This window comes from Myotis lucifugus, unplaced genomic scaffold, assembly GCF_000147115.1.
Source record: "Myotis lucifugus unplaced genomic scaffold, Myoluc2.0 scaffold_42, whole genome shotgun sequence".
NCBI classification, from domain to species: Eukaryota; Metazoa; Chordata; class Mammalia; order Chiroptera; family Vespertilionidae; genus Myotis; species Myotis lucifugus.
The window spans coordinates 418,918-435,263 of record NW_005871090.1 but is presented as its reverse complement, the minus strand read 5'-3'; the positions used below and the strand labels follow the sequence as shown (position 1 = coordinate 435,263).

General features: G+C 40.2%; 1 protein-coding gene across 1 annotated transcript in view; it reads right to left on the bottom strand.

The window, feature by feature from the left end:
• PLCB4 (phospholipase C beta 4) overlaps positions 1-16,240 on the bottom strand; it is a 226,939-nt gene extending 210,699 nt beyond the window's left edge. Inside the window, exon 1 of the mRNA XM_023753181.1 lies at positions 16,184-16,240. The gene's annotated coding sequence lies outside the window, so the exon portion shown is untranslated. The remainder of the gene's footprint in view (positions 1-16,183) is intronic.
• Positions 16,241-16,346: the final 106 nt, after the last annotated feature.

Here is a 16,346-nt window from a genome sequence, read left to right as displayed (position 1 = left end):
TTTTAAAAATTCTTGCAGGCCCTAGCCAGTTTGTTTCAGTGGATACAGCATTGGCTCTTGGGCTAAAGTGTCCCGGGTTCGATTCTGGTCAAGGGCATGTACCTCAGATGCAGGCTGGATCCCCAGCCCCGGTTGGGAGTGCATGTGGGAGGCAACCAATTGATGTGTCTTTCTCACATTAATGTTTCTCTCTCTGTGTTTATCCACCTCCCTTCCACTCTCTATAAAAACCAATGGAAAAATATCCTCGGGTGAGGATTAATAAAAATTTTTTTAAAAAAATATCTTTAAAAAATTATTGTAGCACACCAGTTGAAAATCGCTGACCTATGGTATAAGAAGTCAGGAGAGAGATTACCCTTAAGGAAGAGATAGTGACTTGATGGGGTTTATAAGGGGACTCCTGAGTATTGGGAAAGCCTTGCTTTTTTCAGGTTGCATTCACTTCACTAAAATCCAATGAGCTGTACACATATGATTTGTGCACTTTAACTATATGTTAGTCATACTCTAATAAAGAGATTTTATAAACAAATAAATAACAGACAAACCAGGCATCTAGGCAACAGAGTTATTTTGCTGGGGACAGATAAAGGCAATCACAGTCTGCGCAGTTTCCTGCTGAACTAAACCAGAAAGGTAAGTTAATAATAAGATCCAGACCACTAGTGAAAAAGGCCAAAAACAGTGAGTGTGGAGTCTAAATTACATTCATTCTTCTTCAATAAAAGTGTGTGCATGAAGTCTAGCCCGAGCCTTTCTTACCCACTGAATGATGTAAACCAACTGGTGTTTGTAGGAGGCATTTATGGGCTTATCTGCCCAACAACCTGCCTCTACATCTGGGAACTTTGCCAGCCAAGGATGATTGGTCCTGAATAAACCCCAGGCTCGGTGTTACACCATTCCTTGTCTTCCCAAGGAGTTTTGAAAATAGAATTGGGAGAGTGGTCTTTTTGGATGCCTGAGGCTAAAACATGTATAGTTTGTTGGCTTTTGGAAGTCATGTTTCCACTAAAGGGAGGAGTCTGGTATATTGAAATTGAGTTGGTTTATATCAATTGCAGTCAAAGGGTCTTAGATGCTATTATATATTTTTTTCTGTAAAATATGGATCAATACATTTTAATATTTATGGCCTAACAGAAGCAAAGGTGAGGTCAAGACCCTTGGCTTTTATATCTCAAGTGATATCTTTGTCTATCCAACTTCAAACACCCATGCCCATGGACACTGGCTAGACCTTGAAATTACCAGCAACTGTATTCCCGTTGAAAATCATGTACAAGCATCTCTTCCTTGCCCAATCATCTGTTATCCTCTCTATATCGGTTGACCTCCCTATTGTGAATTTGATGGTCATCTTTCTGCCCTCATTAACCATATTATAACTCCAAGTCCATCAACTGCTAATCTCACTGAGACCTTCCATCATCCATGATCATATCCTAGATGATCTCACATGGTTCCAAATCTTTAAATGACTCTACCACTCTCTCATTACCCATCATGGTCCCCAGGCCTCCCTTCCCTTCTTACCCATCCTAAATTCCATTGTTCATCCTGCTTTATAAGCACTCATTGCCTCACCCTCTCTCCATCATATTCACTTTGTCAATCCGCCACATGGTTGCACCTAATTCTCTTTCTACTAAGCAACTGTAGTCATGGCATTGAACTAGGCTAGAGAAAGACTCACAGCCAAACTGACCAGTCTTCACATTAAACTAATGACCACAAATTTCATATGAACACTAATCCTTCCTTAGTACGTTTACTTTTCAACTCTCTAAAACAATTATTTCATAAGGTCTCTTCAAACCTCTAGTCTGCCTTCCCTATGCACCTTTTTTTTATGATAATACTGCCTCTAACCCACTTCTTAGAAGTGTCAACATAAATCCACTTCAGTTCCTCATCTCTGTCTCTCTCCTCAGACCACTCCAATTAGAATTCTCCCTTCTTGACAAGGTCCTCAGTGACCTCCCTATTGTGAAATGTGATGGTCATCTTTCTGCCCTCATTAACTATCTCAACAGTTTTGACCCAGTTAACCAGGTTTTCCTTCCTGAAACATTCTCTTCTCTTGGAGATAGCAATTCCACTCTCTCCTTATTTTTCTTTTTTGTTTTTTAAATGTTTTTATTGATTTCAGAGAGAGGGTGGGAGAGGGAGAGATAGAAATATCAATGATGAGAAAGAATCATCAATCGGCTGTCTCCTGCATGCCTCCTACTGGGGATCGAGCCTACAACCTAGGCATGTGTCCTAACCAGAATTGCACCATGATCTCCTGGTTCATAGGTGGATGCTCAACCATGGAGCCACACTAGCCGGAATCCTTATTTTTCTTGGTCTCACTAGCTACTTGTCCTCAATCATGATCTCTTTTGCTGCATTTAAATTCTGCATGTTGGAGTGATCTGGGTATCTTCTCTGTGCATTCTCTCTTCCTAGGTGAACTGCTTTAGTCTCAAGTTTTAAAATGCCACCTATATTTCCATTATACACTTTTCTATCCCTAGCTCTCATATATCCAACTGTTCCAGACTCACATACCCAACTTCTTACTTGACATTTACACTTGAATTCTTACTAAGCATATTAAACTTTAAAGTTTAAAGCAGAACACTTGATTTTTTCCCCTCTCGTCTTCCCATGTTTCCCCACCTAGTTTTTCCTATATCAGTATATATCTCACCCATTATTCAACCTGGCACCCTAGGAGTCATCTTTAATGCCTCCTTTTCCCTCGCTATCATATCCATATTCATATGCCACTGGCATGGCTTTCAAAATAGTTTCCAAATCTGCCTACTTCTCTTCAGCACCAACACTGGCACTCAGGTTTAAGCCACCATAGTCCTTTTTTTCCTGGGTTCATTCAATAACCTCCTAACTGGCTTATCTGCTTTCAATCTCATTTTCATCTCAACACCCTCAATTCATTCCCTCTTGCAAAAGTTATTTCCTAAATCATAAATCAGATCATGCCTATCAATAACTTCCCATTCCTTAAAAGATAGAAATATCAAAAATAAAAATCTCCTTACTAGATCCAAAGAGGAACACCATCTGGCTGCTGCCTACCTCTCTGACTTCCACCATTCCCTCCCTATTGCCAACAGTTATTTGAACACACTGAGTCATCTCTACCTTAGAACCTTTGCACTTGCTGTTCCCTCTGCCTTGAAAGTTTTGGCCCTTAATTCTTCACATAGCTGGCTCTTTTTTTTTATCATCTGACCACATTCCTGAATATATATCCAAAGGAATCACCTCCCCCACCCAAATTAGCCTTTATCATATAATCTCATTTTATTTTCTTAATGCTTATCACTAGGTGAAATTATCTTGTTCTTTCATTTGTTTACTTATTTATTATATATCTTCCTTTACTAGAAAATATTCCTTTATAAGATCAGGGATATATCTTTTCACTGCTTTCTTCCAAGTGCTTAGAATAATGCCTGCTTCATGGTAAACAATAAATATTTGCTGAACAAATGAATAAATCACAGACATAAAATACAAAAAATGACCACTTAGAACACACTAATGAAGAGGGAACTATAAAGTTTCCCTGGGTCAGCATCATCATTTAATATTTACTAGTAAACCTGTAAAATCTGACATTTGAAATCATTTCTGAATTTTTGAAACAAAAGTAAAATAAAATACAGTTTTACTCACTCCAAGTAGACTATAATTTGGTAAAGAAGCAAAACAAAATCTGGTTCCATTTTAGCATCACCAGCCTTTGACAATGTAAATCACTGTCTCTAGCACTCTTGAGGCAGGAACGATATCTGGGAAATAATAAATCCTTTGATGCTAAAACCAAAGAAGTTGCTTTTACTAAGTTATATCCAGTATTAAATCCAAATTAACTTATAACAAACACATTTTTCTCTCAGCTTGATCTTTTAAACAATCAGAGAGTAAACACCAAACAGGATTTTAGCAGCAAGTTCTGCATGACCAGATTAGACACTTCCAAATACTTTTGAGACTGTTATTCTCTTGTTCTTACTTTTGTTTTTTTCTAGAACTTGTAGAGTATACATAAAACATTTACCCACTTTTCAAACACTCTGGTTGATGTGAATACATGATTCCTTCTTTACTCCTTTGCATTGCATCCAGCATTGAACATGACCCATTAATTTTACCCAACTGTAGCTACTATAGCTCACCTACTAGTAAGTAAGTGAGGGGTCTATTTCCACACCTCTTAAGTCTGGGCAGGCCTGTTGCTTGGTTAATAGAGTGTGGCAGAAATGTTGGTGGGTGTTTCTCTCTCTCTCTCTCTTCTCTCTCTCTCTTCTTCCTCTCTTCTCTCTTCTCTCTCTCTCTCTCTCTCTCTCTCTCTCTCTCTCTCCATACTTTGTTACTGCCATGTGAACAAGCCCAAACTAACCTGCTGGAAGTCAAAAGGCACATGGAGGAGAAATGAGCCATTCCAGCTAAAGCCATTCTAAATGAGCCAGCTATAAATATGTTCAGCAGTTGACCAGACACACATATGTGAGCCCAATGGAGATCAATAGGACTTCCCAGAAAAGGTCAGCCCAAATTGCCAACCCACTAAATTGTGAGCTTAATAAACGGTTGTTGTTTTAAGCCACAACATTTTTGGGATAGTCGTTACACAGCAAAAGCTACCTGATACAACTAAGGCAATAATGTCTTTACCATTCACAATATACAGATTCCTCTCCAATAACTTTTCTTTATCTTTTGTGGCTCTGAACTTTGACCCACTTTTCTGGGTTGATTCTTATTCTATCTATTCTGGCCTTTATTCCTATGCTGCCTGTTATAAGCTGAATTGTGTCTCCCCCAAATTTTATATGTTAAATCTTTAACTTCCAATAACTTTAGAACATGGTTGTATTTGGAGATAGGGCCTTTAAAGAGGTGGACCTTCATCCAATCTGAATGGTGTCCTTATAAGAAGAGAGACTTTGGACACACAAACAGACACAAGGGATATGTGAGCCCAGAGAAAAGGCCATGTGAGGAAACAGTAAGAAAGTGGCCATCGCAAGCCAAGAAGAAAAGCCTTAGGCAAGACCATAAAACCAGGGATATATCTTGTTCACTGCTTAATTCCAAGTACGTAGAACAATGCCTGATACATGGTAAACACTAACCATATGACACCTTGATCTTGGACTTCTAGCCTCCAAAACTGTGAGAAAATAAATTTCTGCTGTTTAAATCACACAGTCTGTGATACTTTGTTATGGCAGCTCTAGCTGAATAATATACTGCTTGTGAAAAAAAAATTTGCAGTAGTTTCCCAGCTTTTTCCCCCTGATAATCACTCTGATAATTTCTTTCTTAATTTCAAAAAAACTTTTAAACACAAATAATTCATATTTATTTTTTAATTACTGTATTAAAGATATCAAATGAAGTAAAAAAAAATAAGCTCAATGCCTTTGGGGAAAAATATAAAATTAAATGAGGAGGTGAAACTTCAGCCATCCCGAGAGGGAATCGCTGTTAACATGTGCTGTCTCCTCACATGAGCTTTAGTTCCTGGCTTCCCTGCTCCACCATAACCTCCGAAAGGCGATGAGCACAAGCAGACACAAGAGCCCTTTCGCCAGTTACACAGCGTCCTAAAACCCACCCTTTGTTTGCAGAATTTCTGAGTCTGTTCTAGTGGCTGAAAATGGCAGATAGTCGCCCTTCTAATTGACTTGAAAGCACACATCCAAGCAGAGGAGTTCCTTGCTGTACCTGCTGCATGGGACTTTACTGTTGCTAGCCTTTCTGCTCACATTGGGAAACAAAGTCTCACAGTGGATGCACTAGAGACAGCGGATGCACTAGGTTGTAATCTGGAAATCTGACAAAGAGCTGATCTATGGAACAACCATGAAGCACCACTTCTTTGGTATATGTAGTAAAAGTAATGGCTACCATTAACTGAGCACTTATTATGTATCAGGCACTCTCTAAGAGCATGGGGTTTGGGTTGGTGGTATTGGTGGTCTGTTTGTTTGTTTTTATCAGATGAGAACTGTATCCTCACAGCAATGCTCTGAGCTCCTGCCAAACCCTGAAAACCAAGTTATTCTGACCACAATCACAGGTGCGCAAATCTCTTCATAACCTTGGGTTTGGCAAATGACAATGAAAGCAAGAGCAACAACAACAACCACCAAAAAATTGGTAAGGCCAACATCATCAAGATCAAAAACTTTTGTGTATCAAAAGGCATTATCAAGAAAGTGAAAAAGAAACCTACAGAATGGGAGAAAGTATCTATAAGTGACATATCTGATAAACGCCAAGTACCCAGGATATGTAAGGAAATTTTGCAATGTAGTAACAAAAAGGCAATCAACCCACTTTAAAAAAATGAATAAAGGACTTGAATATACATGACAGAAAAGGAAGTATACAAACATCTACAACCACATGAAATGATGAGCAAGATCCTTCGGCATCAGGGAGTGCAAATCAGAATCATATGTGATAGCATTTCACACCCAGTAGGATGGTTACAATAAACAGAAAATAAGTGTTGGCAAGGATGTGGAGGAACTGGAACTCTCATACATCGCTGGTGGGAATGAAAAATGGTGCAGCTACTATGGAAAACAGTTTTGCAATTCTTCAAAAATTTTAAACACAGGATTACTATATAACCCAGCAATTCCATTCCTAGGTATATACCCAAACAATTGAAAAGAAGGACTCAAATACATATATACACATGTCCACAGCAGCACTATTCATAATAGCCAAAAGATGGAAACAGCCCAAATGTCCATTACTGGATGAATGGATAAACAAATTGTGGGATATACATACAATGGACATTATTATTCAGCTATAAAAATAAATGAAGTACTGAAACATACTATAGCATGGATGAATTTTATAAACATTATGGCTAGTGAAAGAAGCCAGACACAAAAGATCAAATATTCTATGATTCCATTTATATGACATATCCTAATTAGGTAAATATATAGAAACAGAAGTCAGACTGGTGATTGCCAGGGGCTAGAGATGGGGGAAGTGGGGAGGGAGCAACTGCTAACTGGTGTAATGCAAATATTTTGGAACTAAATAGAGGTGATGGTTGCATAAGACTGTAAATGTACTACATTGTTCATTTTAAAATGGTTCATTTTTGTTATGTGAATTTCACTTCAATTAAAAAAAAAAAACAAGCAAAAGGAAGGATAAAAGATGCAGCAGGCAAAGTTGCCTGGGTTTTTAAGTAAGACTGGAGCCCCGGGGAATGGCAGAAATGAGCACCAGGGGAGTCACTGTGCTGGTGAATGTGGGTGGCGGGAAGAAGTAGAAATAGCGTGAACACATGCAGAGCAGGCGGTTTGATACAGAGATGGTCTTCCTAAGAGAACAGCAGCAGCTGTGTGTAGTCCAGAATCCCCAGAAATGTCACTTTGTAAAGTGCTAGGGGGCAGAGCACCATTAGGTAGAAGGTCCTTAAAGTGAGGAGAGTGTGGTATCTAGAACCCCTCAGTGCCAGGCCTTTGCAAACCCTTTACTGCTTTATATCTGTACAAAGAGCAGGAAGCTCCCGAGGTGAACAAAGAGGCAAGTTAACCAGAAATTAGTTCTGAGCATCATGAATGTCCACGGGAAAGGGAAATGGGAGTGAACATACTGGATATTTACAAGACAGATCCTATAAATGCACCATCTCCTTGTAAATACTTCCAAAAACCAATGAAATACTTCCTACCACGCCATAATGCATCCAGACAGGTGAGAAATTATAAGTCACTAGGAGCATCATTGGTTTTTCAAGAAACTTCTAATTGATTTTGGGAGGTGTGTTTGACATCTACTTTTCTTTTTATTTATTTTTATTTTTATTTATTTCAGAGAAGAAGGGAGAGAGAAAAATAGAAATATCAATGATGAGAGAATCATTGATCGGCTGCCTCCTACATGCCCTCTACTGGGGATCAAGCCCACAACCCGGGCATGTGCCCTGACCAGGAATGGAACAGTGACTGCCTGGGTCATTGGTCGATGCTCAACCACTGGGTTTTCTATTTTTCTATTAGCTCAATAGAAGCTCTTTAACATATCTCCAAAGAGAAAATATCCAAATTCTAGACCTCTGTATTATTATTTGAGGAGTATAAACATACTACTCTGCATCAGTTTCTTGCTGCTTATGTTTTATGAGTTTTGCCTTCTGCCAGCTACCTGAACGCTCACTGTAAAACCACACATCCTCCCGCCATATGGGAAGGGTCAGTGGATCATGTCAGCTCTTTCACCACAGAGGTACTGAGGTCCTCCTCAAACTGCTTTCTTCCTGATTTTGTGACACTTGATTCTTCCCACAGACCACAAATATGGCCAGGAATGAAGCAGCTGATCTTCAAGGTGGTTATGGCCCAAGGTCACTGGCTGGCTTCTCTCCTGGGAGAGTTAATTTTAGTCCTCAGGCCTTAGTAGCTGCCCTTCCCCACCTGAGGACAGTCAAGACCAGATGCTGCTCCTCTTTTATTTCCGAAAAATAAATGAAAACTTCTCAAATGCAACAGTGTCCACCAGCTTTCGACAGTTTATTGATAAATAAAAAGAAAAGAAAGTCAACAGAGAGCTAAATTGAATTTGTGCATTTCTTTTCCTTCCCTCTTACAGACACAGACCAAACAAACAAACATTTCCATTGCGGATGAAAAAAATCCCTATTTTAGGTCTGGAAAGGATTCAGGGTGCCTGAGTCAAAATGGGAGAGAATGAAACATGTGAGGGGATGAGAAATTCTGTCTTTAGAATAAGAAGTTCTTGCTGTCACAATCACAAGGGTCCTGGGGAAATGACACAAAAGCAATTTTCTACCATAATGACTTCAACAGTAGCGTACTCACAAGCTACATGTGAAAAGCCCAGTCGAAGAAACTAAGAAATATAAGGGCAACAACTAAAATGTCCTATATTGGACTGCTAGTCCTTTGCTAGTTTCTTCAAATCTTTTGGGAAACAAGCAAGAATAACATCATGAACACATACTTTTAAAAGTTTGTGTTGCAACATTTTTAGACTAAAAAAGAGCATGCCTTAAGTGTCTGCTAGAGTAGAAAACGATCATTCCTCCCCACCAGTATATCTCAGTATATACTTTCCTTCTCTAACATTTTATTTTAAAAATGAAGTTGGTGGTTTTTACAGCCAACAAACATATTCTTACTGCTTCGCTTTTTTAAAAATCTAACCGTTGATCCATTCTTTATCCATCAGCTCTTTTTTAAATGGATTTCTTAGTAAATAAGTTGCAGAATTCAATAACTTCATTACATTTTAATCCTTTCTAGTTGAAGGTTGTGACTTTGCAAGAGGAAAGAGGGAGAAAAAAAGTGAAAGTTCCTTATGCACCTAGTGTCAAGGCCCCAGCTGAGGTAAAGACAGGATTCTGGCAAAAGATAAAAATGTTCCTATGAAAATCAAAAAGAAAAGGAGTTGGCAGAATGCTGCCTTAGCAAATGCTAGAAAAGTTATCTTTCAAGAGTCATGTTGTTGGTCCTATACCTTTCCTTCTGCTTCTAATCACTTTGGGAAAAGAAGCTCAGTTGGCCATTCATTGCCTAAGCAGAAGATTCAGATCCCCTTAAGGGCCCAGTCTAGCAAGAAGAGAGACTCGTTGTGCAGAAGTGTGTCCAGGAAGGAATGGTGAGTCCTGGCTAGAGCATTCCCAAAATGGCTAAAGAGGGCAAGATGTGTATCGCAGTGATGGTGGAGACAGTCCCTGTGGCAGAAGATATTTCCAACATTCTTTTCCTACAGTAACTTTAACACTCCTTCCACTGAGAGGTGGGCTTTTTAGTATCCTCCTCTTGAAAGTGGGCAGGCTTGTCACTCACCTGTAACCAAATAACATGATGGAAATCATGCAGTATGACTTCCAAGGTCAAGTCATAAATGATGCTGCTTCTACCTTATTGACCGGAACAATCACACTGGAGCCACACAGCAGTCCAATTGCACTGAGACTGCCATGCTGTGAGGAAGCCCACAGCAGGCCATGAAGAGAGACCTCATGGAGAAATCTTGAGACTGTGTTGAGAGAGAGAGAGAGAGAGAGAGAGAGAGAGAGAGAGAGAGGAAGAGAGAGAGAGAAAGAAGCCAGCCGTGAGCTGCTCCAGGCTTGTGCTCCCTCAGCCTTAGATGCCAACTGAATACAAGTACCCCAAGCCAGAACTGCCCAACATCGATCTTGCAGACCCCTGACCCACAGAAGAAGTGAGAGGTGAAGGATGACTGCTGTTGTTTCAAGCTACTACGTTTTAGAGTGATTTCTTACACAATCATAAATAACTAAAACAGACCCCAACATATAACTAGATCGGATCCTGATGCTACTTCACTTCATATACTACAAAACCAGAGTCTTTGAACCTGGTATCAATCTAGCTATTAACTACCTTTCTTATTGTATATTTTGCACTCCAGCCTCATCAAGTTTACAAGCAAGTACCCCAACTTTTCTTAGAACCTCCTCCCCCAACATGCATTACATACAGATATACTTTTTCTATTGCCTAAGATGCCCTCTTTCTTTTTTGAGATCTTTCCACATTTTACCCTTCACCGAAGACCCACTTTCTTCCAATAAATGACCCTCAAATCTGCACTCCTGAGAGTTCCCAGTGACTTAGCTGCCAAACCTAATCACTTTAATCTTAATTCATGCAGACAGGGTATTAAGTTCAAATTACAAGCAGTAATGGCTCATCAAGGACAGATGAGCTCATTGTCTTTGGACAGCAGTGCCGTTTCATTTCTTTACTGAGTACAGTCACCAGGCTGGGAGATTCAGGAGATTCAGGAACAAAGCCTTATCTCAAAGGAAGTAAGCCTCCTACCAGAGTTTCTCTATAACATTCTGAAGTGGCACCGTCCACTACAGTGCCACTAGCCAAATGTGGCTCCTGAGCACATGAAATATGGTTAGTCTGAATTGCTATCTGTCATAAATATAAAATATACACCAGAAAGATGTAAAAGAAAAATGTAAAATCTCATTGATAACATTGAAATGATAATAATTAGGTATGCTAGGCTAAATATACTATTAACATTAATTTCAACTGTGATCTTAGGCTTCCCAGCCTCCAGCTCAGGGTGATATAAAAACCTATTTGTTTACTTTCTTTCATCAGTATATTTTTTATTGTTGATATTATTATAGATATCCCACTCCCCCCTTTAGCCCTCTCCTCCCATCCTCTACCCTCCCCCAAGTCTTCACTACCCTATTGCCCATGTCCATGGGCTATGCATATAAATATATAAGTTCTTTGGTTTATCTCTTCTCATACCCCCAACCCCACATCAAGGTATGTCAGTCTGTCTCATGCCTCCATGCTTCGGGCCTTATTTAATTGGTCAATTCATTTTGTTCATTAGATTCCACAAATAAATGAGATCATGTGATATTTGTCTTTCTCAGATTGGCTTATTTCACTTAGCATAACGTTTCCAGGTCCATCCATGCTTTTTACTTTTTTAATGAAGCTACAAGAAAATTATATATATACTAGAAGCCCGTTGCACGAAGATTCATGCAATAGGCCTTCCTTCCTGTGGCTGCCGGCACCAGTTTTCCTCCGGCACCTGGGACCCAGGCCTTTGGTCCGGCAGCAGCAGAGAAGCCAAGCCTCTTCAGTCTTCAGTCTCCGCCCTGTGCCTGCGTATGCAAATTAACTGCCATCTTTGTTGGGTTAATTTGCATAGTCACTCCGATTGGCTGGTGGACATAGCGGAGTGACACCAATTTGCATGTTTCTCTTTTATATGTATATTATTGATTTCAGAGAGGAAGGGAGAGAGAGAAACATCAATGATGAGAGAGAATTATTGATTGGCTGCCGCCTGCACACCCCGCTACTGGGGATTGAGCCTGAAACCCAGGCATGTGCCCTTGACTGGAATCGAACCCAGGACCTTTCAGTCCAAAGGCCTATGCTCTATCCACTGAGCCAAACCAGCTAGGGCTACAAGAAAATTTTAAATTGGACATACTGCTCACATATTTCTACAGGACCATACTTTTGTTCTATACTGAATTGAAGGTGCCCAATGAAACACTATATATTTCCCTGAAAAGTTTGTGAAAATACTTTCAAAGGCCAAGGGGAAACTTTAGAAAATAAAGTATTAAAAGATGGTTCAAAGAGATGAGAATGAAAAATAACAGTGTGAGTACGTATGTTTCTAGCAAGACTAATTGCCAGTCATACAATCAGACAATACCCTTGCCTCTTTTTCAGGGCACTGAAGTAATTACCCATAATGATATTCATTTAAGGAAAGCTTTGGAATTTCAGATATTATTTGTTTTTACTCACAACAATTCTACTCACGGAAAATAACCTGGGTGTCTCTCAAACTGGAAACACTTTAAGACTCAGATATTTGAAGCAGCAGCTCATTACCTTCTCAAGGGGAGAAGATTAATTCATAGAGCTTCTGAGAGTGCTAAACTTGCACCTGGAAATGGTCTAACAGTGATTTTCAAACGGTGTGCAGCAAGAGACACACCAGTGTGCCTCAAGAATTTTTAAAACATGCAATATCTAACTGTTTAGTCAGGGCATGCACCTCTTTTCACTTAGATTGTCAAATACAAAAATGACAACAGCCAGCACAACCATAGCCATCCAGGGTGAATGGATCAAAATGATACCTATTGGTTTTTGTCAGATCAGCCCCCCAAAAATATTTTTTGGTGTGCCACAGAATTTTAGTAATTAGTTTTTGTGAATTGTGAGATGAAAAGGGTTGAAAATCGCTGGTGTAAGGGATGAAAATGTGCCTATAGGAGGTGAGGATGTGAGTGAAATGGCATGGGGCTAGGCAGAGCAGACACTCCTGTATCCTGTCCAGATGCCACTGGGTCCCTTTTAACTTTCCTGTGTGCTCACATCCCAGCTTAGGCATGCTTTGCTTCTAAGAGATGGTACTGGCAAGTTTTTTAAGGGGACACCCTTCAACAATGGGAGCTACTTTCACCTGCAGATGCAGAGTCAAGGGCTCCCAAGTTTACAGCCCCTCTTCCATTAGCCTCCAGCTGGTGTTGGAATGGAAAAGCCTACCCCCTTACCTTGAGCAGAAGAAACAGACTCTCAGGAGCAATTATGCTCCAAAGCTGCCCCAGGGATCAGCCTGAGGCAGGGAGTGTGCTCAAGGAATCCCTCTGCTTGGATTTTCCCCTTTCCCTTTCCATCTGCAACTCACTAGTTTCTCCCGGGAGCCCTGCCTTAATGAAACACTCGTGCAGAGATCCGCATCTCAGGTCTGCTTCTGCGGAGCTCAACCCAAGACTCCTGTCATCATGAATGGGCTCTAAGGAGACGCGAAGCCTGATTATTGTTCATGTATAAGAGTTTCTAGAACGTATCACAATTTAAAGCAACTGCACTCTTCACGGTTTAGTAAGAAGAATCTTTTTTGCTAAAGACCATTGTAGTAGCCCAAAACCTAGGTCTCAGATCTAGAAAAACGATGCTAATGCTGGCACAACATATATATCTCTAGGCATGAGAATCATCAAGATGGTGTGTAAGGCTCCAAAGCAGAGGTAAAAACAAAGAGGAGTCAACATGAAAGTTTGGTGAGTGTTATACCTGACAGTCATGTTATAAATTCTGTACGTAATCAATCCTTAATAGAAACAATTCAAAATCATTCAGAAAGGAAAAAAGAGACCCCAATAGTGGGTAAATTTTTCAAAAGAATAATACATCTTCCAAACTGAACTACAGGAGAGAAGTATCAGGGTTGTTTTCTTTCTTTGCATGAAACTTGAAGACAGCCTTTGGTTTGATCAGGTTAATAAATTCCTCTTTACCAAGTCATTCTGAAGCCAGCCATAAGGGTGAGAAGAATTCATCCCCAAATATTCATTTTGTCCTCAATATAAATATTTTTCTCTTTTAGGAGTTTATTGCCTAACACTGATAAAAAGTTAAGTTGAATGACACATAAATAAGCAAGATCTAAAATACACATTTTGCCATTACAGGAATTAAAATATATTTTGAATGCCTATTATAGATGAAACTAGGAAAGTAGAGGCCCGGTGCACGAATTCGTGCACAAGTGGGGTCCCTCGGGGTGGCCTGCGAGGATCAGGCCCCAGCTGGCACCCCCAGGCTCGCAGCCCCACCTGGTACCCTGCCTTGGCCTGGCACTGCCCGCTCACCTGTTTCAACATCCCACTGCACTCCCACTGTCGTCAGGACCCATTGGGGCCAGCAGTGCCTCCACTGCCGCCCACTGCCAGCGCCACGTCTCCAACACCCGCCATGTTCCGTGCCGCCCCTTGGTGGTCAGCACACATCATAGTGAGAGGTACTCCTGGTCAAACTCCCGGTCGAACAACCACCCAAAAGGACAATTTGCATAGTAGGCTTTTATTATATAGGATAGTCCTAAAAAAATACCATTTGGAACTAATGCACAATCCACTGTTTGGATCAGGAGGAAATAAAACAGGTGTTCAAGACACAGCCAGAAAAGTGCTTCGGTCTAGATGTTTCCAATTATGAGTATGAGAAGACATTATAAAAAAAAAATCAGATTTCAGTTCAATATTTAAACATCTCCAAAATACAAGCTATCCAATAACAGAACATTGCTAGAGTGGAATGTTTTTGTCTTTAGGAGAGGACAGTGAGAAATATAGGAGAATTCTTTCTTTAGGAGGAGGCTAAGACTAACGCAAAGATGACAACAACCTGGTGACTTGTGGGGCACCAGATCCAATCAGGTCCCATTCGCTCTGGGGAGCCAACAGAAGCCCACAGACTGTTAGCCATTCCAGGACCTGATGTCACCCAAGGTCTTTGTAAAATCAAATACGTGACATTTATTCCACTTAATATGCAATCAACTTCTAAGCTCTGGTGGTTGGGTTTTATTTGTTTTTTGGACTCTTGAATCAAGTGTTTACTTTCACTAAGCACACAATTCTTAATAGGAATCATTCCTAATACAGCCAATGAAGAATTACCTATTTGCAAGGGTAGTACAACTATTATGCAGAGAAAGTGCATAGTCCAGAAAAATGTAACAAAAAAGACTAAAAAGGAGATGTCACATCTATACTGATTTAGAGTCCCTAAAGAATTCTTCAGCTCCCTTCTTACCCCCAACTCTGGTTTGCCTGCTAAAACATGGTTTATGAATCATCCTTGGGGAACAAGGAAAGTATAGTGCACTTGACTAAAAATAGGTAGGAGCATTCGATAATAAATCTCCTTTCTTGATATGCTTGTGTCATCGTTAAATGCTGATCACTAAGAGAAGTGTGATCCTTCCCACCCCTCACAGAGAGGCTAGAAGAAAATCAGCCCCAGGCCCTGCCAGAAGGTAATGGAGTGTCTGACTTGACATGCACGCGGTCAAGAACATAACACTGATGTTAAATGCCTGGGACCTGAAGCTACCTGTGGGGATGAACAGTGAGGCTGCTGGTGATCTTTTCCATGTGATCACTATAAAATGACTGCTTGTCCCTTGAAGTAAGAAATGATACATACTCCATTTTTTTATTTACAACAGCAATTAGAAAATAGCAATTTGATAAAGGGATCAGGTAAGAACCATCTCTCATATTCACTATGATTCTGGCTCCAGCATTAAGCACTGGCAAGCTATAGGTTATAAATAAAAATTGCCCAGATAAAGATATTTGTTTCCCATTTTAGCATTTCTTCAAAGGTTTGTAAAATGGGACTTCTGAGGGACACTGGGAGAATTTATTCACATCTTTCCACAGAGAGTTCCCACAAAGTGGAGAGTGAATTCTAGCTGACAATGAGCATGGTCGTGATTTTTCACATCTGTGGGAATCTTCATAAACATATCTGCACGGGATTGAAAACAAGTCACACATTTCTCCTCAGAAAGAATTGCAGAGACCAGTAACATAAACAAAATGTAGCCAATATTACGAGATAGCAAGTAGAAATCTAGTAAAATGTGACATGCCCTGGGTTGGTGGAATGAATAAACTGGAATCTAGAAAATGCCAGGAGAGCAATCCTCCATCACATGAAGGAAAATGTCTGTGAATCCGTTTTGAGAAGTACTTCACATGGTACATCAGCCTGAAAGTTCTAGAAGCCAGCAACTAGCAACTCTTTACCACAGTGTGCAGAATACTCACCAGACGGCTCTGGACCAACTGCGAGTGATGTCTGCTCAGTCAAGCTCCCAGTGCCGTCTTCTGTGAAGCAAGCAGACACAGACCAGACCATCAATGTATAGAACTTGTCAAAATCTCATGGAAAAAAACAGCCCTTTGCATTTCAAAATCAGAATCTATAACT